Here is a 27,921-nt window from a genome sequence, read left to right on the forward strand (position 1 = left end):
CATTTCAAGTGCTTGAAAGCTACACGTTGCTGATGGTGGTTGTCACGTTGCACAGTGCACGTGTTGAATGATGAGGTGTCTGCTTTAGATTGAATGCTCAGGGGAAGCTGAGACTTTATGACAAGAAGGACCCAGCCATGAGAAATTTGAAGGAAGCCCTCATGGGTACAAGATAGAACTAGGCAAAGAACCTAGGGCAGGAATGGGCTTCTTATGATAATTAAAAGCAGATCAACAAAGCCACTGAGGCCACACCCTAGAGAACAAAAAGGATAGTCATATCGCATTGGAGAGTTATTTGGGGCCACTTCTGGTAGGAGTTGAAAGAGTTCATGGTGAGGAGAGTGGATGCATTCTAAGTGTATTGAGAACCAGTGGAGGGTTTAAGAAGGGAAGTGATATGATTAAGCTATCACTGACTGCTATGCAGAGAGTAGAATGTTAACAGCAAGCATGTAAGCACAAAGTCATGAGAGATACATCCAGTCCAGCTTTAGAAGCTCAAAGACGGCTTGGAGGAAGTGTGTCCTAAAGAGGACTTACCCACGCCAAAGTTGGGTTTAGATGGGGTTTTCAGAGTCAGGGGGTGTTTTAGACCCATAGACTTCAAACTTTTCTGATTATACAATGCATGCAATTAAAAGTAGAACTCCCAGTATTTGTATAGGTGTTTATTTCCTATACATGTTCACTGCTATCAAACTATGTATTGCAGTGTTATTATTTTACAACTTTTCTTATTTATCCCACCTCCCCACCACACATAAATAAAAGTTTCATTATTTTTTTCTTTTATCCCCCTGCATTTTACTTTGGAAATGACTGTTCCAGGCAGACAGAATTGCACAGGCAAAGGGTTGGGGATATAATGATGCTTGTCACACATACGAGATGGCAGGAGCTTGTATCTGGAGGGCGGAAATAAGGAAGTGGGTAAGGTGATGGTGAGGGAGTGTTCAGAGCTGCTTCTGGAGAACTGTGCAGGGGCTACCTCATGAAGAGCTTGCAGGCTTTGGGAATGTTTTAATTTTTTAATTTTTATATTTATTTATTTATTTATTTTGACACAGAGTTTCGCTTTTTGTTGCCCAGGCTGGAGTGCAATGGCGCAATCTCGGCTCACCGCAAACTCTGCCTGCTGGGTTCAAGCGATTCTCCTGTTTCAGCCTCCCGAGTAGCTGGGATTACAAGCATGTGCCATCACACCTGGCTAATTTTGTATTTTTAGTAGAGATGGGGTTTCTCCATGTTGGTCAGGCTGGTCTCGAACTCCTGACCTCAGGTGATCCTCACCCCTTGGCCTCCCAGAGTGTTGGGATTACAGGTGTGAGCCACTGTGCCTAGCTATTTATTTATTTTTTTAGACAGAGTCTCGCTGTCTCACCCAGGCTTAAGTGCAGTGACACGATCTCGGCTCACTGCAACCTCCGTCTCCCCGGTTCATGCAATTCTCCTGTTTCAGCCTCCCAAGTAGCTGGGATTACAGGCACGCACTTCCCTGCCCAGCTAATTTTTGTATTTTGGTAGAGACAGGGTTTCGCCATGTTGGCCAGGCTGGTCTTGAACTCCTGACCTCAAGTGATCCACTTGCCTTGGCCTCCCAAAGTGCTGGGATTACAGGTGTGAGCCACCGCACCCGGCTTAATTTTTTATTTTAATTTTAATTTTTATGTTTTGAGCCGGAGTCTTGCGCTGTCACCCAGCAAGGGCATAGTAGTGCAGTCATGGCTCACTGTAGCCTTATACTGCTGGGCTCCAGCGATTTTCCCATCTCAGCCTCCCCAGTAGATGGGACTACGGTCATGTACCACTGTACCTGGCTCATTTTACGATTTTTTTTGTAGAGACAGGGGTCTTGCTTTTTTGGCCCAGTTTGGTCTTGAACACCTTGCGTCAAGCAATCCTCTCACCTCCGCCTCCCAAAATGCTGAGATTAGAGACCTGAGCCACTGTGCCACTAAGCCAGTTGGGAAAGAGTTTAATATATTTTCATATATGATGGGAGGCCATTGCTGGGTTTTAAGCAAGAGATGGTGTCTAGTATTTTGGTAAGTATTTTGCAGTCATTTTCTCATCTTATTTATCTTTAACATCTGCAAAGCAGGAACAAACGACAGGGTTTCAAGCAAGATGGTGACAAGAGCATTTATTATTGAGTTGAATTTTCTCCTTTCTCTCCTCTCCACTTCTCTAATTAAATTCTGTAAGTTAAAACTCATGCTGGTAAAGACCAAGCTTTAATCACAGAGAGAAATTTCATTCTGGGACAGACTGCTTGCCGGCTCACACTGACCCCTGCCTCCACCTGTCCCGAAAACTAATGCTGCCTGGGGGCCAGTCGACTAAAAACCACCCAGTTACACTGCGATCTGGAAATGTCCATCGGAGGCTTTCAGACGGCAGTACATGTGCTTTTAAAAATACGGGGGTAGGGGGATGGGGGAGGGAGAGCATTAGGAAAAATAGCTCATGCAGGGCTTAATACCTAGGTGATGGGTTGATAGGTGTAGCAAACCACCATGGCACACGCTTACCTATATAACGAAACTGCACATCCTGCACGTGTACCCCAGTACTAAAAATAAGAATTAAAAAAATACCGACTTACATTTTTTTGTTTGCATTCTTTATTCATATGGGAAATCTGCTGCTATAATAAACAAAGCTATTCATTTTTCTTACTGTAGGTTCTCCTTTCTCCCTTCCTTGCTTAAGCAAACTCACCATAGAAGGGGCTGTTTATCCACAAATCCTCAGTAATTAAGAGTCACACTTTACACTTAATTTTAAAATATATGTACACTAAATAACATAACATTTTAAAAAGAACTGATTTTAATCTTTGTACTTGTACAGTTTTTACCTTCTTATTAGATTTAAAGAGAGAAGAAAACCATTTTATGTTAAATTTTTGGTCACTGTTAAGAGAGGTGTTTTATTGCCAATCACTTTAAACCACAGCCAGGGATGTATACTCAGAAAATTACTTTACATAGTAATGACTAACTGGAAAAACTGATAATATTATTGAAACATTGAGAGAAATGTTGTGGGGGTTTTTAAAATAAATTCCACATAGGATCCCATGGCCTAGTTTTGGAAAGAACAACCCTCCTTCCTGCTCTGCTGGAATCCAGTTGGCCCAACCCCCTCTGCCTTGCTTGAGTTCACTTACATTGCCCTGGGTTGTGTTGGCTTGGAAGGCTGCCTGGCCTTGTGTGCTTGCTGGGCTGAAATTACTCTCCCTGCTCGGCTATTGGGAGCACAGCCCATCTACAAATTTGTCCACTTGATTTCACTCCTGGGCCTCTGGAGTTGAAAGAGTAGCCCATTAAAATGGGAATGAGCCAGAGGGCTCTGCAGGGCTGGTTTGATCAACACTATCCGTGGTGCTCAGCAGGACAACACAGAGTAGCATTTGCGTCTGAGGACAGTCAAACCCACATCACCAGGCTTCAACAACAACTGCAGTAATAGCTACCATTTATTATTTTCTACGGGCTCAATGCTGAGCTAAACACTTTCATGTGCTTTTTCATTAAGCTTTACCTTGACTTCATGAGTTAGGTAGCATCACTTTGGGGAATAAGGGTGCTTTAAGTCACACACTTCCACTTCCAGGGTATCAATGCTGCATTGACCACTTCCTAGCTTTGTGACTTCGGGCAAGTGGACTAACTCCTGGATGCTCACATTTACCCGTCTTTAAAATGGGGATATACTACATAGAGCTGTTGTATCAAGCAGGATACCATAGTGCCTGATACGTAGTAGGTGCTCAATAAAAGTTATTGACACTGCTTTGCTAATAGGTACTTAGGTTTAGGGAGGTGAAGTCACCTGTTTAACTTGCTCATGCTCATACAACGGATATTTTCTCTGGCCTTACCAAAAGATGAACCAAAGAAAGTAAAGTAGAAAAGGTGGTAGATAGCTGATAATTTTTTTAAAAATGTGTTTCCAGTATGCTAGTATGTTATACATAGTTTCTTGGAGAATTTAAAAGCCATTGGCTTAATCTTCATTCACTGTCAACTAACACTAGGTAAAGATTCATAGCTGGAATTTGTATTAGTGATGGTGCAAATGGCAGAAAATTCGATCCAAACTAAGCAAAGAGGAAGGTATTGGCTTATCAGATTCAAAGGCCCAGGGATGCACCTGGCTTGAGGAATGGCTCATTGCTGGAGTCAGTGACATTGATGGGACCTGATTCTCTCTTGGCTTTGCTTTCCTTCATTCTCATACAGTCTCTTCTTGGGGTTGCAAGATGACTGCAGCAGTTTTAAAACTCATATCCTTTCAGATTCTTTCCCAATGAGGGAGAGAATGTACTTCTTTTTCCTAACGTTTGAAGAAGCATTTTTAAGCCTGGCCTTCATTGACCAAAATTAAGTCCCATGTCCACCATTGAACGAATCATGTGGCTTAGATGATGGGGTAGGAGGATTGGGTCAGGCCATTCAGTTTGCTCTCTGTTGAACCTGTGGCTGTGTCTACCTTATACACACGAACGGAGCAGAGGTGGCTTCACCAAGGAAATGTGGACTGCTGTTTACCTGTGTGAAAGAACAGATGCCCCATGACACAAGCAGTGGAAATCCACTAGACTACTGAATACGTAATGAGTAGACTCACATATGAATGTTGAGACATCTGCTTCCTTTCTTTTCATATTTCCTGAAAGTTTTCTTTCTGCAAAATATACCTATTCAGAGAATAAAGAAAAAATGAAGACTTATCCTTCTCAAGGGAAAAGAGCCATCTATAATGCAGTCTTTTAGATTTTCTGCTGGTCCCATAAATATTGCAATACATTGTTTATACTCAGACCATCATGTCATTTATGATGATTAGCAGGAACTCAAAAGGCATTGACTGACCTGGACAGTTACAATTTGTTGAAAATATGCATTGTGATTTTTTTCTCATATTGGGGGTCAACTTAAGAAGTTGACTTTGTCATTTATACACAGTTTATTTATCCATGGTAACAGCAGCCTACAGTGGGCTTAATTATAGACCCACTAATTGTTTGCCTTTGGGACAGCGAGGGTGATAAAACATGGGTTTTGATAAGAAAGTTTGGCATTTTTAGTAGTATTCTTTTATGTTAAAATGTTGTACTTTGCTTTACTCTTGCGAAAACACTTTTTGTTAAAAAAAGAAATTTGCTATGAAGGATAAACTCCATTTCAGTGGTGTATATCAGTCTTTGGCCTCAGTCACTACATAGTTGCTGTAATGTGGTTCTGGGGAAGGCCATCACCAGAGCACGTGGCAGCTGGGAGTGGAAGAAGGGTGCAAAGGAGTAAAGGAAGGAGAGAGGAGCAAGGGCAAACATTTGTGGGGGCCTAAGCATGTTTCAGAAATGTTGCATCAACTCTTATTTCCTCATAACAAACTCATGATGTAGGTTTGTTTTGTAGACACTGCTGGGCATCTCACTGATGGCTTTTTCCTCCTTATACACCAGCAGATCCTCGGGTTGTTTGGGGTCATGCGATACCCAGCTAAAATAACTACATTTCCCAGCTCCTCAGCTCATGCTCAGTCACCTGATAGGACTTCTGGTGAAGCCCTTTAATAAGGGGCAGAATATGTTGGCAACTTGTCTTTTGCCTCTTCCTAGAGTATACCCAGGGATGCTCCTGGAGATTAAGCAGTCATCTTGGGACTATGGGCTAATAAGACATAGTAATTAGTTTTCTGTTACATTCAGCTGAATGCAGTTCCTAATTAGAAAAATATTGTTCATAGTAGTTAATTGAGCTTTTTAGTGAGAATTAAGCAGTCACTTTTTATATCCAACCTGGGACCCAGCTTCACCAGTTTTTCCAATTTTTAAAAACAAAATTGGAAATCAGCTTTTATGTAAAATTTTGTCTTAAAATATTGGTTTGTTTTGTTTGCTTGTTTGCTTTAAATACTCTGAGTGAAAAAAAAAAACCCAACATCCATTTGTAGGCCAACATTTTGCCACCACTGGTCATTTATTGCTTTCATTTATTCACTTAACAATCCATGGAGAGGTTGAAAGTAATTCAGAAGTGCGTCACTAAAGGACTAGAGAATAAGACTGTCAAAGGAAGATTTTTAAAACGTGAGATTATTAAAGTTGAAGAAGAGTGGGCTGTGCATTGGCTAATTAATAGTTTCCAAATATATGAAGGGATTTTACACAGCTGATGTTGGCTATCCTTTATCTTCTGCAGAATAGGGTAAAAAAGAAAACACAATTATTTTTCAGGAGAAGAATTTTGAATAAATATGAGAACAGTTTTCTAGATGCTGAGAATTATTAAATTTTAGCAGAGGAAGGGACTGTGGACCTTTATTTTGTAAAGTTTTTTTGAATTAGGACAGATTATCAGAGAGAAATTTGTGTGGTTTTGGTGACCTTGGAATGACCTCCCATCTGGAATTTTGAGATTCAGATTACTTAATTCTGAAGGGATTCAGTAGCTGCACCCTACTTTTTGTACTCATTGTGCACTGCAGGATGCAATTCAAGGGAATAGCTGGGAAGTCCGAAGTGGTTTTGGATTCTGATTTCTTGAGAGAGTCGTTGGTACCTCCTAAGCCATCACTGCTCCAGTTAAGGGACACGTGGCTCTGAATACAGGGCTCCTTTTGGAGTCCCCCCTGGGATGTCACATCTTCTGGTTTGACAGATGGCAACTTGACATTTTCCTCCTCTTGCATTATTCTGAATAATTCTGCAAAGCCCTCATCCTCCCAGCACTGTACTAAGCGTGAGAATTTGCCTTTTCCACTTGTCAGAATATGTCAAGAGTTTGTAGGAGTCCAAGGTCATGCTTCGGTTTTCAGACAGAATAGGAATTCCAAGAATTCCAGGAATGTCAGGAGATCTCTTTTCTTGCTAACTTTGGTTCAGGTGTGCTTTAAAAATTCAACATTTAATGGGCTGTTAAATATTCCTTCCTCTTGCTGAGGAACTTCAAGTTATTTTAATATATATTGAGGGTTGCCTAGTAACTACAGCTTTACTAGCTTACTGAGAGAAGTTTTACTCTTTTTTTTTTCCTTTTGGCTACAGAAAGGCAATCAGGGGAGAGCAATTGGAGATGGCTTCATGGAGAAAAGGAGGAGGAATATGGTGTCTCTTTGGGACTTGAGGTCATGTAAAACTGATGTTAGAAGAAACACGTAGGTCCCTGTCTGAGGCAGTTAGAAGCAAGTTCAAGGAAACCATCTTCCACTTAATCTTTGCTTATGCTGAGTAGTTTGAGTGAATGATGTCACAGGGAGTTGAATTACCGAAATGCTCACCTGCCTTCACCCTTTCTCCCTCCCTTCCTCCTTCCATCCTTCTTTCCGTCCCTCCCTTCTTCTCTTCTTTCCTTCATTTCTTTCTTTTTCTTTTTTTAAAGAAAATAAATAATCTTACTGTTCTAAGGACCTAACTTCAGGCTCTGAGATATGTATTAGTTATAACTGTTTTTTTTTTTTTTTTTAAGGTAGAGTTTCACTCTTGTTGCCCAGGCTGGAATGCAATGGTACGATCTCGACTCACTGCAATCTCCGTCTCCCGGGTTCAAGCGATTCTCCTGCCTTAGCCTCCCGAGTAGCTGGGATTACAGGCGCCCGCCACCACATCCAGCTAAATTTTCATATTTTTAGTAGATACGGGGGTTTCACTATGTTGGCCAGGCTGGTCTTGAACTCCTGACCTCAGGCCATCCAACCCGCCTCGACCTCCCAAAGTGCTGGTTTACAGGCATGAGCCACCGTGCCCAGCCATTTATGACTGATTTTATAACTGAATTATTTCTCTTCTTGATTCTGCTTCTTATAACCTAGTGGGAAACAATCACTGAACAAGATGAAAATCTAATTGGAACCACCATCTATTTTCCTGAGTCAGTCCAGGTTTGTAACTAACTTGTATATTATCTCAATGTTGAACCTTGCTGAGTTTTGTGAGGACATGGAGATTTTATAAGCCAAGGACGTAGAGATCTCTGGGAGGACATTTTCTTGTCTACCACAGTACATCTTGTTGCTATTCATTACTAAATCCTTACTTTGAGATCTTAAAACCGGGAACATCCTACCGATGTCAGTTCAAATGCAAATTTGTTTGAGCTTATATTCTCTCTTGATTAATCCATTTCAGAGAGTTAATTTGTTTACCAAGAAGAAAATCATTTCTTGTATTGGTTACCAATGAAAAGTGGCATAGTCCAACTAAAGAGAGCATGCAAAGATGGGTTTTGTACCTCCTGAGGAGATGCTAGCTACCCAGAAACGTAGACTAATAATACGTAAGATTGCTGGCCATCAGCCAGTTTTGCCAGGCGATGGCATGAATGTTCAACGTATGCTTTTATGCAATTCTGTGATGTTGCAGTAATTGGGGAATGCATTAGCTGACAACAGTCCCTGATTCGATCCATCTCTTTCTGGCTCTAGTTACTTCTGACTCATAAAGTGGACAGGGAAAGCAAAAAGAGAAGTGTGTATAATAGTAAAATGTTCACTTGCAGTGTGTCATGTACCCTTAGGCTAAAGATAGACAAGCATCTCAGAATCTGGCTCCCATATTCTCATTTCCCCGTATATAATTCCTTAAGTGGGCAGAAGTGTATCTGGTTATATAATCCTGTTACAGTGGGAAGAGAAACTATATTTAAATATGCATAGGGAGAAATCATTGTCAGCTACAGATACATATTTAATTACAGTAAGAAAAAATCTATGAATTTGAAAATGATGTGGGGATTGTTTTATTCAAATTGGGGTTCTAATTCAGTCTAAAAAAAACTGAGCAGTGTTGTTGAAATGATTGCCTCTTAGCAGATAGTATGTGTATATGTATTCTGTAGCTCTGCCTGACTTAAAGAGGCTTTTACAACAGATGGAAAGGCATAGTGAGAGAAGAAAATAATTTAAATTTAACCGTTTGTAAATACTCTGGCTTTAAGGACATTTTGCCTTCTTTGGGTTGTGGGTAGAGTATGCTATCATATCTGAACTGTGCGTTCCCCTTACAACATCCTGTGCTAAGTGCTCATGCTCCCCAAAATTCAGGTCCCTCCAAATGATGGTGATGGGAATCCAGCTCCAACCGTTTGACCCCAGATGTGTGCTTTACACTGACCCAAGATATAGCCTAGCAATATATGATGTAAAAATTAACATTAACTCATTGACTCAATTACTAAATAGGTACTAAAAGTCAAGCTTTTTGCTAGACATGAGAATATAGAAGTTGAATTTAGCTCTTGCCCTCAAAGAATTTGCAGTCTAGGGGGTAGACCTACTCCTAAACTAGCAATTAAGTCTTTAATATCTATGCATTTATTCTGCAACACTGAATTTAAAACAGGTTTTTCTCAGAAGCAATTCTGTTTCTACAAACTGTCTTCTGGGCTCAGAGTCCCTCACGTTACTGAGTTCCTTGAAAGCCATGCTTATTGCTTTTAAATGCAACATATCTCGGATTGATGTTTTTGTTCTATAGTAATCCTTTCATTCCCTTTTTTATTTGAGAGTTTGAAAATAATGTTGTATGCAAAATCCCTAAGGAATTAGCAGAGCTGATTTGATTCAAATATAACTTCCCACCCTGTGTGCAGTGTCATGCTCCTGAGTTTCATATACACGAGTTCTAACCCCTTCTTGTCTCTTGCCAAGATTTATCGGCAATTGGTTAACCTATTTGGGTTAGCTTAGCTTCATTTTCTTCATCTGAATAATCGGCATAGGTATGGATTCTCACAAGAATCAGATGCTATTTTACAGAAGTTTTATAACAAGCTTAAGTTTTGAAATAAAACTAAAGCATCATGATGTAGGCAACATGAGATAAAATTGTAGCCTAACCACTGTGTATGCTGGAGTCATGCAATTTGAATTATGTAGTCTTTGAGGTTTCATATGTTTAGTTTAAAGGCTGACTTTGCCATTTGTAAGCTGTGTGGCTTTGGGTGATTTATTTAATGTTTCTCTGTTGGTTTCCTTATTAGTAAAATAAAATAATAATGTTTTCTTTTATAGGCTTCATAATAATGATGAAGGTGCTGGTGGAGATGATAAAGTGACGATGATAGTGTTGGTGGTGATGATAGTGTCTCTGAAGTGACTTGAATATTTATGCGCCCCCCACTCCAAATTTAAATGTGGAATCCTAACCCCCCAGGATTTGGTATTAGGAGATGGGGCCTTTGGGAGGTGATGAAGTCATGAATCAAAAATAGGAGTAGTGCTTTTACAAAACAGACCCCCAGGTAGTCATTTTTCTTTTCATCATGTGAGAACACAGCTAAAAGATTGCTGTCTGTGGACCATGAAATGGGCCCTCACCAGACGCTGAACTTGCCAGTGCCTTGATCTTGGACTTCTCAGCCTCCAGAGATGAGCAATACATTTCTGTTGTTTATAAGCCATTCAGTTTATGATGTTTTGTTATAGAGGCCCAAATGGACTCAGCCTTACAGTTATTAAGCCCTTTCTTCTTGCCAGTACTGTGCTGAGTACTCTACATGCATCACCTCATAGCATTCTCAGTTGCCCCCTCTGGTAGCTACTATCATAATCCCTATTTTCTTTTTTTATTTTTTATTATACTTTAAGTTTTAGGGTACATGTGCACAACGTGCAGGTTTGTTACATATATATACATGTGCCATGTTGGTGTGCTGCACCCATTAGCTCGTCATTTAACATTAGGTATATCTCCTAATGTTATCCTTCCCCCTTCCCCCCACCCCACAACAGGCCCCAGTGTGTGATGTTCCCCTTCCTGTGTCCATGTGTTCTCATTGTTCAATTCCCATCTATGAGTGAGAACATGCGGTATTTGGTTTTTTGTCCTTGCGATAGTTTGCTGAGAATGATGGTTTCCAGCTTCATCCATGTCCCTACAAAGGACATGAACTCATCCTTTTTTATGGCTGCATAGTATTCCATGGTGTATATGTGCCACATTTTCTTAATCCAGTCTATCATTGTTGGACATTTGGGTTGGTTCCAAGTCTTTGCTATTGTGAATAGTGCCTCAATAAACATACATGTGCATGTGTCTTTATAGCAGCATGATTTATAATCCTTTGGGTATATACCTAGTAATGGGATGGCTGAGTCAAATGGTATTTCTAGTTCTAGATCCCTGAGGAATCACCACACTGACTTCCACAATGGCTGAACTAGTTTACAGTCCCATCAACAAACTACCATCAGAGTGAAGAGGCAACCTACAAAATGGGAGAAAATTTTTGCAATCTGCTCATGTGACAAAGGGCTAGTATCCAAAATCTACAATGAACTCAAACAAATTTACAAGAAAAAAACAAACAACCCCATCAACAAGTGGGTGAAGTATATGAACAGACACTTCTCAAAAGAAGGCATTTATGCAGCCAAATGACACATGAAAAAATGCTCATCATCACTGGCCATCAGAGAAATGCAAATCAATGCCACAATGAGATACCATCTCACACCAGTTAGAATGGCAATCATTAAAAAGTCAGGAAACAACAGGTGCTGGAGAGGATGTGGAGAAATAGGAACACTTTTACATAATCCCTATTTTCAATGAGAAGTTGAAGTTTGTGGAGTTGCTTAACATGTCCAGGATCACCTAATGCTCCAACATAAGTTTGATTAACTTTAATACTTTTAATATATACTGTGTCTCAGTTAATGTTTTATTGTGCTCTGGTAGTTTAAACTGCATTATCTTGTATCAAGAATTCAGGTGTAATAAAGATTAACAGGGACATGATGTATGTTTAATATTTAGCATCTGTTCCATAGTAAATGCTAAATAACTATTAGACATTTAATTGGTATTAGATCTATTTCTTTTTTAACTTATAAATTATAATAGTTATTGATTATATTATTGCCTTTAAAATTTAAAACCATTCTGAAATGATGAAATGGTTTATTCTCCTCTATAAGGATGCAAAAGTTACTATTGCCCATATCACTGAAGATGAGGGAATGCCAAGATTTTTACAATTTCTACAGAATAGCAAAAATAGTTTCATCATTTAGGTCAAAGTTTCAAGTTTGAGTAAGGCTTATATTCATTTTTTCTTCAAATAACTAGCTTGTATTTTTAAACAAATATCACTAAAGTCTACAATATCATTATCTTATAATTCAGTAAAGAAAGAGAAATAAGCTGTTTAAATATGATGCCATACAAATTCATTTGAAAGAGAATGATGCATTCAATAACTAGGTTTGTGAATTTGGCTCTATGCTATGACATACCCAATTTGTCTTATTTTATCCTTGAATTAACTACTTCTTTAAGCTCCAAGGAGATGTGTTGCATTAGAAATTGTAGATTATCTGTGGCAAATTTGACTCCAGGCTTTTAGTAGCACCTCATTTCAAATTCTCAAAAGAGAATCCTGTTGTCTTAATGTTTTGGTCTTTGACATCCAAGTGTGTTTTAACCTCTATGGTGCACATACCTGCCCACCACTGCTCCTTGACCCGCAGCTTCACTGAACATTTGAACTCTTGTTGCAATGCTTATGTTATTGGGCCCCTCCATGTCCTTGCCACAGTTGATTGAACCAAAGGCATCTCAGTAGAACACTCCTAATCCTGCCCCCTAAACCCTCCTGTAAGTCCTTGTCATCTCAGTAAACGACATTTCCAATCTTCCACTTGCTTAGGCTATCAACCTTAAGTCACTCTTGAGTTCTCTCTTTTTCTTACATTTTATTAGCAAATTCTAAGCCTCTTATCAAATTCCATTAGCTCTGTGTTCAAAACACATCTGGATATAGTGATTGGTACCCCTGTTGTTTCCACTCTAGGTCAAGATTTCATATATAATCACCTGGACTATTGCAATCACCTTCTAACTTGCTTCCTTTTCTACCCCTGCCCATTTTTGATTGAGATGATTTTTGAGACTGTAAGATCATGCCACTCCTCTGCTCAAAATTCTGCAAGTCTTGGCCAGGCAAGGTGGCTCATACCTGTAATCCCAGCACTTTGGGAGGTGAAGGCAGGAGGATTTTTTGAGCTCAGGAGTTTAAGACCACTCTGGGCAACACAGCAAGACCTCGTCTCTACTAAAAATAATAATAAAAAATTAGCGTGCTCGCTTCGGCAGCACATATACTAAAATTGGAACGATACAGAGAAGGTTAGCATGGCCCCTGCGCAAGGACGACACGCAAATTCATGAAGCGTTCCATATTTTTTAGATCAGGAGGCATTATTGAGGCCAGGAGCTCTGCCCATGACCTGTATCCCATGTACTCCACCTTCCATTCCACGCCCTGCCCCTGGGGCTGAGTCCTGTATCAGCCCTTTATCCTCACACACTTTTCTACAATGGCATTCAATAAAGTGCACGTGTTTCTGGTAAAAAAAAAAAAAAAAAAAAAAAAAAAAAATTAGCTGGGTACAGTGGTGTGTACATATAGTCCTAGCTACTTGGAAAGACTGAAGCAGGAGGACTTGCTTGAGCCCAGGAGGTTGAGGCAGCAGTGAGCTATGATCATGCCACTGCACTCCAGTCTAAGCAACAAAGCAAAACCCTGTCTCAAAACAAACAAACAAAAAACAACAAAAAAACCTACATGTCTTATATTTGACGTATAATAAAATACAGAGTCCTTCATGGCCTCTGAAGTTTCCCATGATTGTGCATCTGCATCCTTCTGTGATGTGGTCTCCTATCACCCTTCCCTTTACTCTATAAGCTGACTTGCTTTTTCTTAATTATGGTGGACACACTTGCCCCAGGGCCTTTGCATTTACCCTCTCCTGAGAATGATCTTTCCCTGCTTGTGGCTTGGCTTGCTCCCTTACATCACCTGGCCTTCTGGTTGAATGGTGCCTGCTTGAGGGACCTTCTGTGAGCAACCTTCGAAGCAGCACCTCTCTCCCTCATGGCCCTTACCATCTGTTATCTGGTATCATGTCACTTTTCACCAGAAGTGGTATCCTTTTTTTAATGACATGACTTCTGACATCACATTTGCTGTTCTCTTTTTCCATACCAATTCTCCAATAATAATTAGTGCTCAGCAAGTTAATTCAATGCTGGTACTAACTCCTGGACCTTGTACAGATCCCGCTCATTAAAGGCTCAATCCCACAAGACAGTCCCTACTTCAGACGCCAACCACAAGGGGGTCCCAGCCCACCCACACCTGTTTAGCTGACTAGAAATTTCTAGCTTCCCATTCTCAGGTTTAATAATTCACTAGAACAACTCACAGAACTCAAGAAAACACTTTACTTACATTTACTGGATTATTATAAAGGATTCAACTCAGGAACAGACATAAAAGAAATGTATATGGTATGGGGTGTGATGTGAGGAGCTTCTGTGTCCTCTTGGGGGATGCCATCCTCCCAGGATCTCAGTGTGTTCACCAGTCTGGAAGCTCCCCAGATCTTGTCATCTAGGTGCTTTTATGAAGATTTCATTACTTAGGCATGATTAATTGAATCACTGGACATGGGTGATTAGCTCTATCTTTAGCCCCTCTCCAGCTGGGGTTGGGACTGAAAGTTCCAACTCTCCAATCACAACCTTGGTTCTTCTGCTCAGTTGAGAGTCACCTCATTAGCATAAACTCAAGACTGGTTGACAGGGGCTAGTTTTGAATCACAAGAGACACTCCTAAAATTCCAGTCACTTTTGTCACTCAGGACATTCCAGGGTTTTGGGAGTCTCTGTGCTGGAACCAGGGACAAAGATGAAATACATGTTTCTTGTTGCATCACACCAGCCAAACTGCTTCATATTGTTCTTGGGTGTTGTCTGTCCCCACTTGCAAGAACTTAGCTCTACAGAAACAAGTCACTTTTGCCAGTTTTATTACTGGTCTCATTCAGCACCCAAAGCAGTGCCTAATACACCGTAGACCAGGGGTGTCCGATCTTTTGGCTTGGCTTCCTTGGGCCACATTGGAAGAAGAATACTCTTGGGCCACACATAAAATACACTAACACTAACGATAGCTGATGAGCTTAAAAAAAAAAAGCACATAAAGATCTCATAATGTTTTAAGAAAGTTCACGAATTTGTGTTGGGCAGCATTCGAAGCCATCCTGGGCTGCATGTAGCCCGTGGGTCGCATGTAGCCCATGGGTCACAGGTTAGACAAGCTTGCCATAGACACTCAATCAGTACTTACTGAATGAATTACTTATGTGAATTAAATTGGACATTAATTAATGCAATACTTCACGGAGGAAGACTATAGGTAGAGGCAGACATGAGTGAAAACACGGTCCATGACGGTCAGAGACAGAGAAGGAGAGAAAACAAAGTTGTTTTCTTTTTCTTTTTCTTTTTTTTTGAGACAGAGCCTCACTCTGTTGTCCAGGCTGGAGTGCAGTGGTGTGATCTCAGCTCACTGCAACCTCTGCCTCCCGGGTTCAAGCAACTCTTCTGCCTCAGCCTCGTAAGTAGCTGGGATTACAGGCGTCCACTACCACACCTGGCTTATTTTTGTGTTTTTAGTAGAGATGGGGTTTCACCATGTTGGCCAGGCTGGTCTTGAAATCCTGACCTCAAGTGATCCACTTACCTCGGCCTCCCATAGTGCTGGGATTACAGGTGTGAGCCACCGCGCCTGGCCCAAAGTTGTTTTCTGAAGAGCTTTCTGGTTGGATTTTTACTTTTTCATGATACTTTGTTTTATTTCTTTTTCTTGGAAAATTCTCTGAGCTTTGCCTCTGTCCTGAAAATAAATTCTCCTTTTCTTAAGTAAGGTTGAATGGGTTTTCCATTTGTTGTAAGCCAAAATACCTTGGCAAATGTAATCCTTCTAAGCCTATTAGAGTAAAAAAAGTATGTCTGGTACATAATAGGTGCTCAAAAATATTTGCTGAATGAATGAATGACTACTACAAAGAGAAAGGCTTGTATTTCCTATTGGCTTCAGGGAGAAAGCTCTAACACATTTGATTCCTGGCCGTTGTAGTGCCAAAGTCAGAAACGCAGTAAGCATTCTGAAAGGAACCATCAAACTTGGCCTCTTTGAGGGCACTTAACTTCAAAGCTCCAATAGAAATGTTACAACTATTAATTAAATAACTTTATTTTTTGGGCTGGGCATGGTGGCTCAAGCCTGTAATCCCAGCACTTTGGGAGGCCAAGGTGGGTAGATTGCCTGAGGTCAGGAGTTCGAGACCAGCCTGACCAACACGGTGAAACCCCGTCTCTACTAAAAATGCAAAAATTAGCTGGGCTTGGTGGCCCATGCCTGTAATCCCAGCTACTCGGGTGGCTGAGGCAGGAGAATTGCTTCAACCTGGGAGGCAGAGGTTGCAGTGAGCCAAGATCATGTCACTGCACTCAAGCCTGTGTGACAGTGAGACTCTGTCTCAAAAAATTCAATCAATCAAATCAAATAAATAAATAACAGCCTTTTTTTGTTGTTGCTTTGAGATGGAGTTTTGTTCTTGTCGCCCAGGCTGGTCTGCAATGGCGCAATCTCAGCTCACTGCAACGGCGCAATCTCAGCTCACTGCAACCTCCTCCTCCTGGGTTCAAGCAATTCTCCTGCCTCAGCCTCCCAAGTAGCTGGGATTACAGGTGTGCACCACCACATTCATCTAATTTTGTATTTTTAGTAGAGATGGGGTTTCACCATGTTGGTCAGGCTGGTCTCAAACTTCTGACCTCAGGCAATCCACCTGCCTTGGCCTCCCGAAGTGCTGGGATTATAGACATGAGCCACCGCACCCAGCCAAAGAATGTATTTAAGGTCAGCATCAGGGACTGAATTTTTTCTGGCTGCAGAATTGAAAACTGTGGATGCTATTCTGTGAATCTCCTTCATAGCAGGCTTGAAAAGTTGTGCTGGGACTAAACGTTTGTTAAATGGGGGTTAGCAATGGTTCACCCTGTTCACCTCTCACCCTACTCCATGCATCTCCCAGTTCTAGCCCAACCTTTATGCCCTCCCACTGTGAGATGATGGAAGGCTGAGGGGAGAAAAGTAGTGTGGTAGAGGAGGGGAGAAAGATTGTGCTAGGGAAGTCTGGGATTGGAGAAACAGAAGGGTGTTAATGTGAAAGAAGGATGAAGTGAGGGGCAGCTTAGCTTCAGGTAAAGATCCAACTTGGGATGTTTCTCACTTTGCCCCTTTGTTCTCAGAATCAGCGTGGTTCACTTGACAACATAAACAGATATATGCTGATAAATGGCCCATTAGAATGCAATGAACATGAGCAGGACTTACCCTTTGAAACTGAACAGTTGATGGAAACTCCTAACTCTGCTCTTCTGACCACAGGCTCCTCTCGAATTATCTGATTTTAGGAAAATCTATTAGCTGTGACTAACACTGAAACAGCCTATTGTATGCCTCAGGACCTGCCTTCTCTCCTGGAACCATACTGTGGGGTAGCTATGAAGATGTTGGTTGTATTTCCTTCATTATTCAGTAGGAAAAACTGAGACCAAGAGGAGTTAGAGAATGTGTTTGCCCAAAGTCACACAGTAGAAGGACAGCTGGCTTTCAAACTCAGCTTTCTCTACTAAAGCCAACTTAGAACATACAGCATTTCTTGAAGTTTTAATATTCTTCCTCTCCTAATTTGTTTTTTCTTTCTTGATAACTAATTTTCACTAAGACAGTTTGCATGCTCTTGAGCTTATAGCTGAAACTGATCTATACCAGTCCTTCTTTAATTAAAAATCAGGCCTTAAAAGGGAGATGGAAAAGGTTGAATTTTTGTCACTCTTTGCAGCTTTTATGTTATAGTGCTTGGTTGTGATTTGTTTTCAGCCAGAGGACAGCCCTTTGGAGAAGAACATTATTTGAGGGTGTTCCCAAGCGGGTGATGGTCACTGTCCAGTGGGAGAGCAGGCGGAAGTTCTTATTATGCTCACATGTTAAATAATCCAAGTGGCATTGCTCTGAGCACTTGTGTTATTTATAGTGGGTCTAATTATGAGTGTCCTTGCCCTGAAAGGAAGTTGTTTTCCCCAAGGGTGGGTGACAGACTAACAAACTATTGAGCTCTAGCAGGAGAACGTGGAATCCTGTTCTCCTAGTTGGTTGAAAATCATTAAATTACCCACCTAATTAACTAGTGGGTACAGAGGAATATTACAATATTACAGGGACAAATGGGAATATACCAAGTGGGTCAAGATGAATTCCTTTTTGGACTTGAACATTAAAATTCTTATTTTATTTTCAAATATGCATCCTTTGAATGTATTTATGCAGGGAATATGCACTGTCAGAGAAAACATCCATTGAAGTACCCTAAAGAGCAAGTAACATATGGTGCTTTTGTTAGTTTTTATTACTGCACTTTATTTCTGAATGGCTGATAATAATTGTGAGACACTTAAGGCTACAGGTAAGAAAGAATATGGAGAAATCTAGATGCAAATCTGGTCTTGAGATGTCAAAGCTTGTTACTCAACCTGTTGGAAGTTTCTTCCTCTATACAATGCAGACAAGAATAATACTAGCTGGGAGAGTTAAATAGGCTACATTGATGCAGAAGTCCAGATTTTAGGCTTTTACTAAATATTGATCATTATTCTCCATTTGAAAGTAAACCATGTTTTACTGCCTATTTTTACGATGTAAAATTTTTTGTGGTTTTGCAAAGGTAATTTAGGCAATCCTTTGATCTCCGCTGAAATGATAGAGGGATTTGTTAGAAGTTGTATTCAGGCCTTCTAATGCTTCCCATTTGCTGATTCAGTGTATTTGGATTTGCCTACAGATTCGGGGCCAAACATTAAGACACAAGTAGACTTTTTGTTTTAAATTTGTGCACTTGAGTGTGATATTTTTTCGTGCCAGCTTCCAGCGACAGGCTGCATAGTTTCTTTTCTGTGGCAACCACTTTCCCTCACTAAGTTTCAGTCTTTAAATCTGGCTGCCTCTCCCATTAAGTTTCACCCTTCTCTGATCTCTGGCCCAGAAGCCTGAGTGAAAGTAAACCAAGATTTTTCTTTTTTTTTTTTTTTTAACTATTTCCTGCCTTCCTCTCTTTTAGGTTTGATGAGGTCAGATTTCAGAATTGCCAAGCTGTTTCTTCCTTCCTCTATTCATAATGTTGGATAAAGACAGGCTGTTTAAAGAGCACTTTCAGTCTGAGGGGTGTCTTTTCTCTGCATTGTGAAGGGTGAGGCCCCAAAGCTGGGACGACGACGGCATGGCGCCAGGATCCATGGAGTTTTAGCTAGTGAATATTCAGGAAAGAAATGTATTTGTGTCCTTTGATCCAGAGCTGGCTACCCAGGGTGCTGGCTGGCAAGTGAAAGGAAACATGGAAGCTGACAAGTCTGATGTTAAAGAACATTAGGAATCATGATTGTCTTCTTAGGACCCAAAGTGAACTTTCTTGCTGCAGACTCCTGGTTTGATTATGAACCAAGTGAGTACTTGGCAGAAACCAAGTATATGCGATTTTTAAAAACCCCCAAATTTAAGAACACAAAGAAGATGTCCAATTTCTAGAAGTTCCCTAGTGCCATGTAATTAAACTGTATGTTTTTTTCAGAAATACCTGGAACACCTCCATTTTCCAATAATAGATATCTCTTTATACACATGGCTGTGTCTGAACTCCCAGAGAAAAGAGTGGGGCTGTCTGTTTTCGAAAAGCAGTCTTTTTTTCCCTTTCTGAATACCAGTGAGAAAGAAAAGTGTAATTTCTTATTCAGAGGTGGAGATGCTTTAAGATCAATTGCTTAACTAGAAGCAGGTAATATCTATGAAACAATGAGGTTATAGTTATTATAGTCCATGTTACATATTAAGGTACAATTTTCCTGGTTTATTGTTGTTGTTGTTGAATTTTACTGGGAACTGGTTCAAAATAGTTGAGGTTTCTGTAGAGGTCTGATAAGGATACTGAGATAATTGTACTTTTAAAGGAAAGAACAATTCACGAAAGTTATTTCCTTAATATTTGTGTCTAAAATTAAAAGCTTGAGCAACTTGACTGAAAACAAGGATTTTGAATGATACATGGGGTCTGTTTTACCCATACAATTGCAATTCTAATTCCAATGGCAAATTTCAGGATCTTTCATTCAGAATTCACCTTCTATTTGAGAATGGACATTTTAAAAGTTTTTTTTAATTCAATTTTTTTTCCTCTACAATTAATAGCTATTTTATGGTCCGACCAATGGAGATACATTTCAAGCGTACGTTCATGTGCTTAGGATTTCATGAAGCTTCCTTACAGTTGCAATTCCCTGGTTGTTACCAGGAAACAGCCCTCAGCTCGCTGCTTTCACAGAACCATATGTTGTCATGGCATCCACAGCTAAATTCAAATCAAAGAGCAAACCTCTCAGGTTTGTGTGCTATTAGGTGATACATGCTTCAGTTCCCACTATGAGGGAGGTTAACCCCAGAGAGCTTTTTGTTATTTCCCCAAAATGGAAACTGGGAAACAAAGTTGCTTCCCTAAGAACAAAGTAAAACTTACTTCCCTGGGAAGGTGGAAGTGAGTAGAAATGGATTTGAGAAAGAAAGAGCATTTTAAACAAGAATTCAACAAAGTGGCAAAGGAATATAGGGAACACAGTTTCTGTCCACCAGTAGGATTTAAGGTTGGTGTATCCTTGCAGTGGAAAGCTGTGTATGCATTACAAAAAAATAGTTAGGGCTATGGATATTAAGATTTGCTTTCTACAGGAAGAGTAAAGGAGAACACTGTGGAACATAATACATACTTGATGAGATCCTCTTAATTTTTAAAAATACACACATATGCTGGGCGTGGTGGCTCATGCCCGTAATCCCAGCATTTTGGGAGGCTGAGGTGGGTGGATCACCTGAGGTCAGGTATTTGAGACCAGCCTGACCAACATGGTGAAACCCTGTCTCTACCAAAAATACAAAAAGTTAGTCAGGCGTGATGGTAGGTGCCTGTAATCCCAGCTACTCAGGAGGCTGAGGCAGGAGAATCACTTGAACCTGGGAGGCGAGGTTGTAGTGAGCTGAGATCATACCATTGCATCCAGCCTGGGCAACAAGAGTGAAACTCCATCTCAAAACAAAACAAAACAAAACAAAACAAAAACACATACATGTATGGATAAATAGGAAGATAGAATTATATCTCTATTTGAATTAGGTTTGGCTGCAGATATCCTCAAACTCAGAATAATAGTACCTTATTAAGGTCGTTTAGTTTTCTTTCATGGGAAAGAAGTTAAAGTTAGTATCGTATTTCCATGATCAACAGGAAACCTGGTATCTTTCATGTGTCTGCTCCACCATTCTTGTATATGGCTTCCCACCTAGAGGTTACCTCACAGTCCAAGACGGCTGTTGAAGCTCCATGCATCATGTATCTTAATGACCAGAAAAAGGAGGAATGGAAGAAGAGTGAACTAATTTTGTCCCTTCTTATTTTAAAAAAGCCTTCTTGGAAAGCTCACACAAAACTTCTTATATCTCCTTGGCCAATATTTGGTCACTGGGCTTTACCTGGAAGAATAAAAGGGGGGAGGGATAGCATTGGGAGATATACCTAATGCTAGATGACGAGTTGGTGGGTGCAGCGCACCAGCATGGCACATGTATACATATGTAACTTACCTGCACATTGTGCACATGTACCATAAAACCTAAAGAATAATAATAATAATAATAAAATAAAAAAAAAAAAAAAAAAAAGAAAATACAGTCCCTCAGCTGGCACATTGCCGAGCGTTTTGTACTACCAAATAAAAAGAGAATGGCTGCTGGGAGGCAGCTTTTTGGAACTGCTGCAAGTGGCTTCCTTTGGTCACTAGAAGTGGAGATGAAGAGCAGGAACCCTTCCATTTTCTTCTGTATATACTTTTGTACTGTTGCATTTTAAAATAATCAGTTAAAAAAAAAAGCAGAGGGATGCATATTTTAAAGAAGAAATGAAAACCTAGGTGGAGTTGCGGTAAGCCATCAGTCCAAGATTAGCGACACGATAGAAATGATGATTCTCTATCTTGCTTGGACCTACTCTTTGATGTTAAAGCATCTTTGCATCTTTGAATGGATCACCTCCTGCATGACTGTTCGCTGGGTCCTGAGCAGGATGAGACAACCAGGTGCATACGCAATTTGGATTTCATGGTCTTTTTATCTCTACTAAAACTATTTGCAGAGATACAGTTCTAATGACAAATGCTAATTATTGGCTGTCACTTAGCCTTCTAATGATTAAATGCAAAGGCATTAGGGTGTTAAGGAAGATAGACATAATTATAATAATAAAACTGAAATATGTGGAATGCTTTCTTGAAGTAGTATGTTCCATTGAACAATAATTGCTCTTCAATTTCAGTTTTAGTATTCTAAACCTCAACTTCTCACCTTGAAATGCTACTACTAATAATAGTTCCTCTATAAATCATGGAATTGTTATAAGAGTTAAAGAAGATAATGCTGATTAGGTGACTGGCTGTCCCTTAATAAATGCTCAATAAATGCAAGATGAGGGTGATTTTGTTGTTGGCATAGTATGTGCCAAGCATTCTGTAATTATTTTGAATTTTACCCCCAACAACAAGTTTATAAGGGTGACTTAAAAAAAACAGCATTATTGGGATATAATTCATATACCATAAGATTCATCCTTTTAAAGTGTATAATTCAGTATTTTTAGCATATTCACACTATTGTATAACCATCATCACAATGTAAATTTAGAATGTTTTCATCATTCCATAGAGAATTCCTCTATCCGTTGACAGTAGTCACTTCTCATTTTCCCTTCCATCAGTTTCTGAAAACCACGAATCCACTTTCTGTTTTCATGCATTGGCTTCTTTTGGAAATGTTGTATAAGTGAAATCCTACAATACATGGTCTTTTGTGTCTGGCTTCTTTCACTTAGTACAATGTTTTTGAAGTTTCATCTATGTTGTAGCATGCATTAGTACTGCATTCCTTTTTAAGGCTAAATAATATTTCATTGTGTGGATAGACCACATTTTGTTTATCTCTTCATCCATTTATACATTTGGGTTTGTTGAATTAAGTTTAGCCTACAACTATCTCTTTTTATATATTTTAAGTTTAGCCTAAAGGTTTTTTGTGAACTGTGGTTTACTTTTGTGTCAGTTACTGAATTTTGGCTAATCAAAGATGACCAACTGTTTAAATCATGCGCAAGTGTCGTGATGTAACCAATCTGGCTATTTTTGTATCTCACTTTTGTTTCTTTGTGCTTTTTTTGGTGTGTGTCTATAAATCCTTTTTTACTATGTGGCTATGCTAAAGTCTCTGTGAGCTTATTCTGGCCTGAGAGTCTGCCCTATTACTCTTATTTAGTTGACATATTTTGAGATGGCTGTTCAAGGGGCCAGCAAACAGAAGTAACCTGCAAAGCTGTCTTCTGTGGGTGAGATTTGCATCTGTAGAGAGTCTACATCGAGGCAGCCATCCCTACCCTTGTCTTGATCTAGAGAAGATTAACTGAGAGTCTGACACCTTTAAAGAAGAAACACTTACTATCCCTTCTCTCTGAGGGCTGCTACGTGTTTGATTTCATTTACACAAGACCACCTTTGCTAACCAAGCCTCCTCTTCTCTACTTCCCATGACCTGTCTTGCCAGTATAACCTGATTTATCAGCCTAGCCTATTTTGGGCCATCCTGAGCCCTCATTCTTTCTGTAACCTCAAGATGATTTATAAGCTTCTGCACCCCATTGGGGAGTTGGGGTATTCACTCTGTGGTTCTCTCCCATGTGCACGTTAATAAATTTGTATGCCTTTTCCCCTATTAATCTGTCTTTTGTGAGTTGATTTTTTTAGACAGCCTTTAGAGGGTGAAGGGAAGCTTCCTTTCACCCCTGCAATACCCTGTACACCCATTATTTCCCAAATGTAGGAATATATATGATCCATATAAGAATATCAGTATAAAGGGGTAAGCTAAATTCTGTGAGCAGAATTGCAGGATCAGAAGATGTGTATATTATGAGGAACACTCTTGTCAAGTTGCCCTTCCATGGAGACTGCCTGAACCACACTCCTATGTGTTATGAAGAGCTTGAGGCAATATTTCTGTCTGGACCAATTATAAAGAATAGTTGTGACTTTCCTCAATAATTGGTTTGTTTTTGTCTTATGGAGAATGTTATTCACAACTTACCAAGTTTGAATTATGTTGCTTGCTTAGAGCCTTTGTGGTCCATCATGAATGTCTGTGAAACTATATTCTGAACTTTTGTTAGTGTCACTCCACTTTCGTATATTATGTGGTATTGGAAAAGCATTTCACTGGAGCTTAAAATTCTCATTCAGGTGAATCTTGATTCAATTTCAATTTTAGTCATAGAACCCCAGAGCTCCAAAAGACTAAAGCTGCAAGAACCTAGTTTATAGCCAGGGAAGTTTTTCAATTTTGAGTGAGTTTGGATAAAGTTCACTATAGATAGAACACCTAAGGATAAATTGATATTATAGGGGAAATAAATCACCAGCTTTTCTCATTTTATAACAAATCAGAGTAAGAATGCCATTCCAGGGCTTTGCAATATTCAGCAACCTCCTACAAGCTTCTTTTTGTCTTTGGTTACAAGGAAGATAGAAGTTGAGTCTCTTGCCTCCACGTGTTACTATTGGAGACAAAGTCTTGGGGAAGTCAGGTTCCAATTAGTTTCTAGTGGAAAGGCTCTCACTTTCTTCATATCCTTTGAAAAAGCAATCCAGTAAAACTTTACAAAGTTTCCAAGAAAGCACGAAGAAAGATTTATATGAATGCCATTGGCTCTACTGATGTTATTTATTCTTTAAGTTGGGCATTCATTTATTTCTTCATTTTACTTGGAAACTGTTTTGCTTTGTGCTCACCATGATCCAATTACTATAATTTGAGTAGTGCATAAAGCAGGCTCTGCCCCTCATAGAATTTACAGTCTAAAGAGAGATAATTATACAAACAATTACTTTAAGTGTAGTTTGTTTATGACGGAGAAAGGTCCTGTGTTCTGAGTGTAGATGAGAGGGGCCTCTCATGTAATTCATTTATGCAGCAAGTATTTATTGAATACAGTATGGTGATCACTGTGCTAGAGCTGGGGATACAGTAATGAAGGCTACAGACAAATACCCTCCACCTCTGGAAGTTGGAGTCTAGTAAGAGCATCTCTCATTTATTAAACACTTATATTCCAGGCCTTGTTCTAAGGTGATTTAAATGTAGTAACTCATTTGACCCTCTCAACAACCCAGTGAGGTAGATACGATTACAATTATCTCATGAAGGACAGACAGGTTAAACAACCTGCCCAAGGCCACACTGCATGTACATTTTGGAATTAACCTGCTCATGGGCAGATGGGCTCCTGAGGTTGTGTTCTTGACTTTAATTGTATATGCTTCTCCCTATTCTGTGTTTATAGAGAAGAAGGCATTAGGAGAGGTTTCCTAGAACAAGTAACATGATACTTAAAAGATAAGTAGCCAAGTAGAAGGGTGTGGAATGGGAAGATTGTTCCGCATAGATGCATTGCGCCCAGGTGCAAGAAAGAAGGTGGGGAAGGTGGCAATAGTTTCAGGAAAGAAAGGAGCCTGGTGTGTGGGAGGCTGGAGGTGGGTATATCTTCACAGCTTGGCACAAGTCTTGTAGGTTGCCTGCAGACTCAAGACTTTATGTGCCGGGACTGCTGCTGTTCTCAGCCTCTGTTTTATTTCTTTTCATAATGAGTGATCTTCACCATGTCACTTTTGCTCTTGTTTTCTATGTCTGCGTGCTGGCAGTGACTTTGCTAGCCAGGATCAAGTTTGGGCAAGATACCAGGAGGCTCAGAGACCTGCGATCTGAGTGACATTTCCTCAGGCCTTGTCCTGACCTCCTGGCCCAGAGCTAATCGTGCTACCTAAGTTTGAGAATGCTTTAAAATTTCAAGTATATCCTCCTGGGACAACTGGCATGTCTTGGCTTGATAACAAGTTGATATCTGTGTCTACCTGATCCTAAAGCATTTGCCGCACTAATTTGTCATCTTGTTAGTTTCCAACCTGATAAGTACTTTGGTTGTACATTGCCTCATCCAGAAGACCAAATTCTGATTAATTATTCCTTTTAAATCTGGGATAATGGCTTTAATTTTGAGAATCCTCTTCTTGCCTAATGCCTTCCTTTTCTCAACTTTAACACCATTGACATTTTGTTGCAGAAAATTCTTTGGTGGGGGCTGTTTTGTGAGTTGTAGGATATTTGGCTGCATCCCTGGTCTCTACCCATGAGATGCCATTAGAAACCCCTCTCGGTTGTGATGACCAAAAGCTTCTCCAGACATTGTCAAATGTCCACTGGGGGACACCATCACTCCTAGTTGAGAACTATTGCTCTAAGCATAAAGGAATAGTATTCTTCACCTATAGTCCTGTGTCATTCCTATAAGGATTGTGTTTATGAACTGGATGGTGTATTATAAGGGGCCATTTCACAGCATTTCAATAATTTGAAATTTAAACATTTTTTTCTAACCTATTGTAATTAAATTAATACTAATAATAAAATAATAAAACATCCAATTAGCAAAAGAATGCATAATAATAAAATAATAGCTAACCTTATTGAGCACTAAGTATTGGGTACCTTATACACATAGCTGTAAGTTCTGCACTACCATTATCATCATTAACAGATGGAAAAACTGAAGCTCAAAAGGGTAACTTATTTACTCAAAGCAGAATGACAGTATTTTTTTTACTTTAATTCTATCTCAAGCTTCTCATCTTTAGAGCTTGAGCTGAACCTCTCAATATTAAATTTGTGATATAATAAACAATATTTTTATTTCTGATTTTGTTATTTGCTTGATGCCAGAAGATAAATTATTGCTTTTTCTAAGCAAAGGTCCAGATTAAAAGAGGACAATTATAGTTTTGATTAATATTGTAATTTTAGAGAAAGTGGATTCCCAAAATGCTGATCATTGTTTTCAGCTAGCAGTATTTATAGATAGCAACCATACTATAACTTATTTGATAATTATCTAATTTTTGACTATTTTTCTAGTGGCTTATTAAAGTATCACTTTATTGTCAGGAGTAAATTCAAAGCCTGAAGAATGAATTCAAAAAGAAAATAGCCAGTATGGCTGGACTACCCATTATAAAACATGGATGGTGGTAAAGATTTGTTTTTGATCAAACCTCGGGAATTTGAGCTCAGGGTGCAAAGCAGGGCCTAGGAGAGAGATGAATTGATTTCAAATCTGTTTTGCTTCTTTTTTTGAGACAGGGTCTCACTCTGTTGCCCAGGCGGGAGTGTAGTGGTGCAATCATGGCTCACTGCAGCCTCGATCCCTCTGGGCTCAGGTGATCCTCCCACTTCAGCCTCCAGAGTAGCTGAGACTACAGGCACACGCCACCATGCCCAGATAATTTTTGTGTTTTATTGTAGAGATGGGGTTTTGCCATGTTGCCCAGGCTGGTCTTGAATTCCTGGGCCCAAGTGATCTGCCTACCTCAGCCTCCCAAGTCCTGAGATTACTGACGTGTGCCACTGCCACATTTCAAATGTGACTCCATAATGTATTAGCTGTTTTACCTTGATCACATTGCTTAAGTGTCTGAGTCCTAGTTGTTTAATTTGTATAAACTGGACATGAACAGGTCTTAGCTCACACAGTTTGGGTGACATTTAAGTGAAAGCGTACATGTGAAATACTTAGTTGAATACCTGTCAACTAAGCAGTGAAGATCTGTGAGGAGGATGATGATGATATATTACAAATAGTGTGCTGACAGTGCTTAATATCTCTCATCTTTAAAACAAAACAAACAACAAAAACACCTTGCAGATGTCCCTTTCATATCTCTTCACAACAAGAATTGATTTTGAAAACATGTTTCTTTTTTTTTTTTTTTTTTTTGAGATGGAGTCTCACTCTGTCACCCAGGCTGGAGTGCAGTGGCACAATCTCGGCTCACTCCAACCTCCGCCTTCCAGGTTCAAGCAATTCTCT

The 27,921-nt window shown here is 39.8% G+C and overlaps 1 protein-coding gene and 1 non-coding gene across 3 annotated transcripts in view; both read left to right on the forward strand.

Annotated features, from left to right (window-relative positions):
• Positions 1-27,921, forward strand: part of DOK5 (docking protein 5) — a 177,822-nt gene that overhangs the window by 32,802 nt on the left and 117,099 nt on the right. The window lies entirely within an intron of this gene.
• Positions 13,093-13,199, forward strand: LOC112130434 (U6 spliceosomal RNA). Its single transcript, XR_002912700.1, has one exon. It is a non-coding gene; the product is annotated as a U6 spliceosomal RNA (small nuclear RNA).

This window comes from Pongo abelii, chromosome 21 (assembly GCF_028885655.2).
Source record: "Pongo abelii isolate AG06213 chromosome 21, NHGRI_mPonAbe1-v2.0_pri, whole genome shotgun sequence".
Lineage (NCBI taxonomy): Eukaryota > Metazoa > Chordata > Mammalia > Primates > Hominidae > Pongo > Pongo abelii.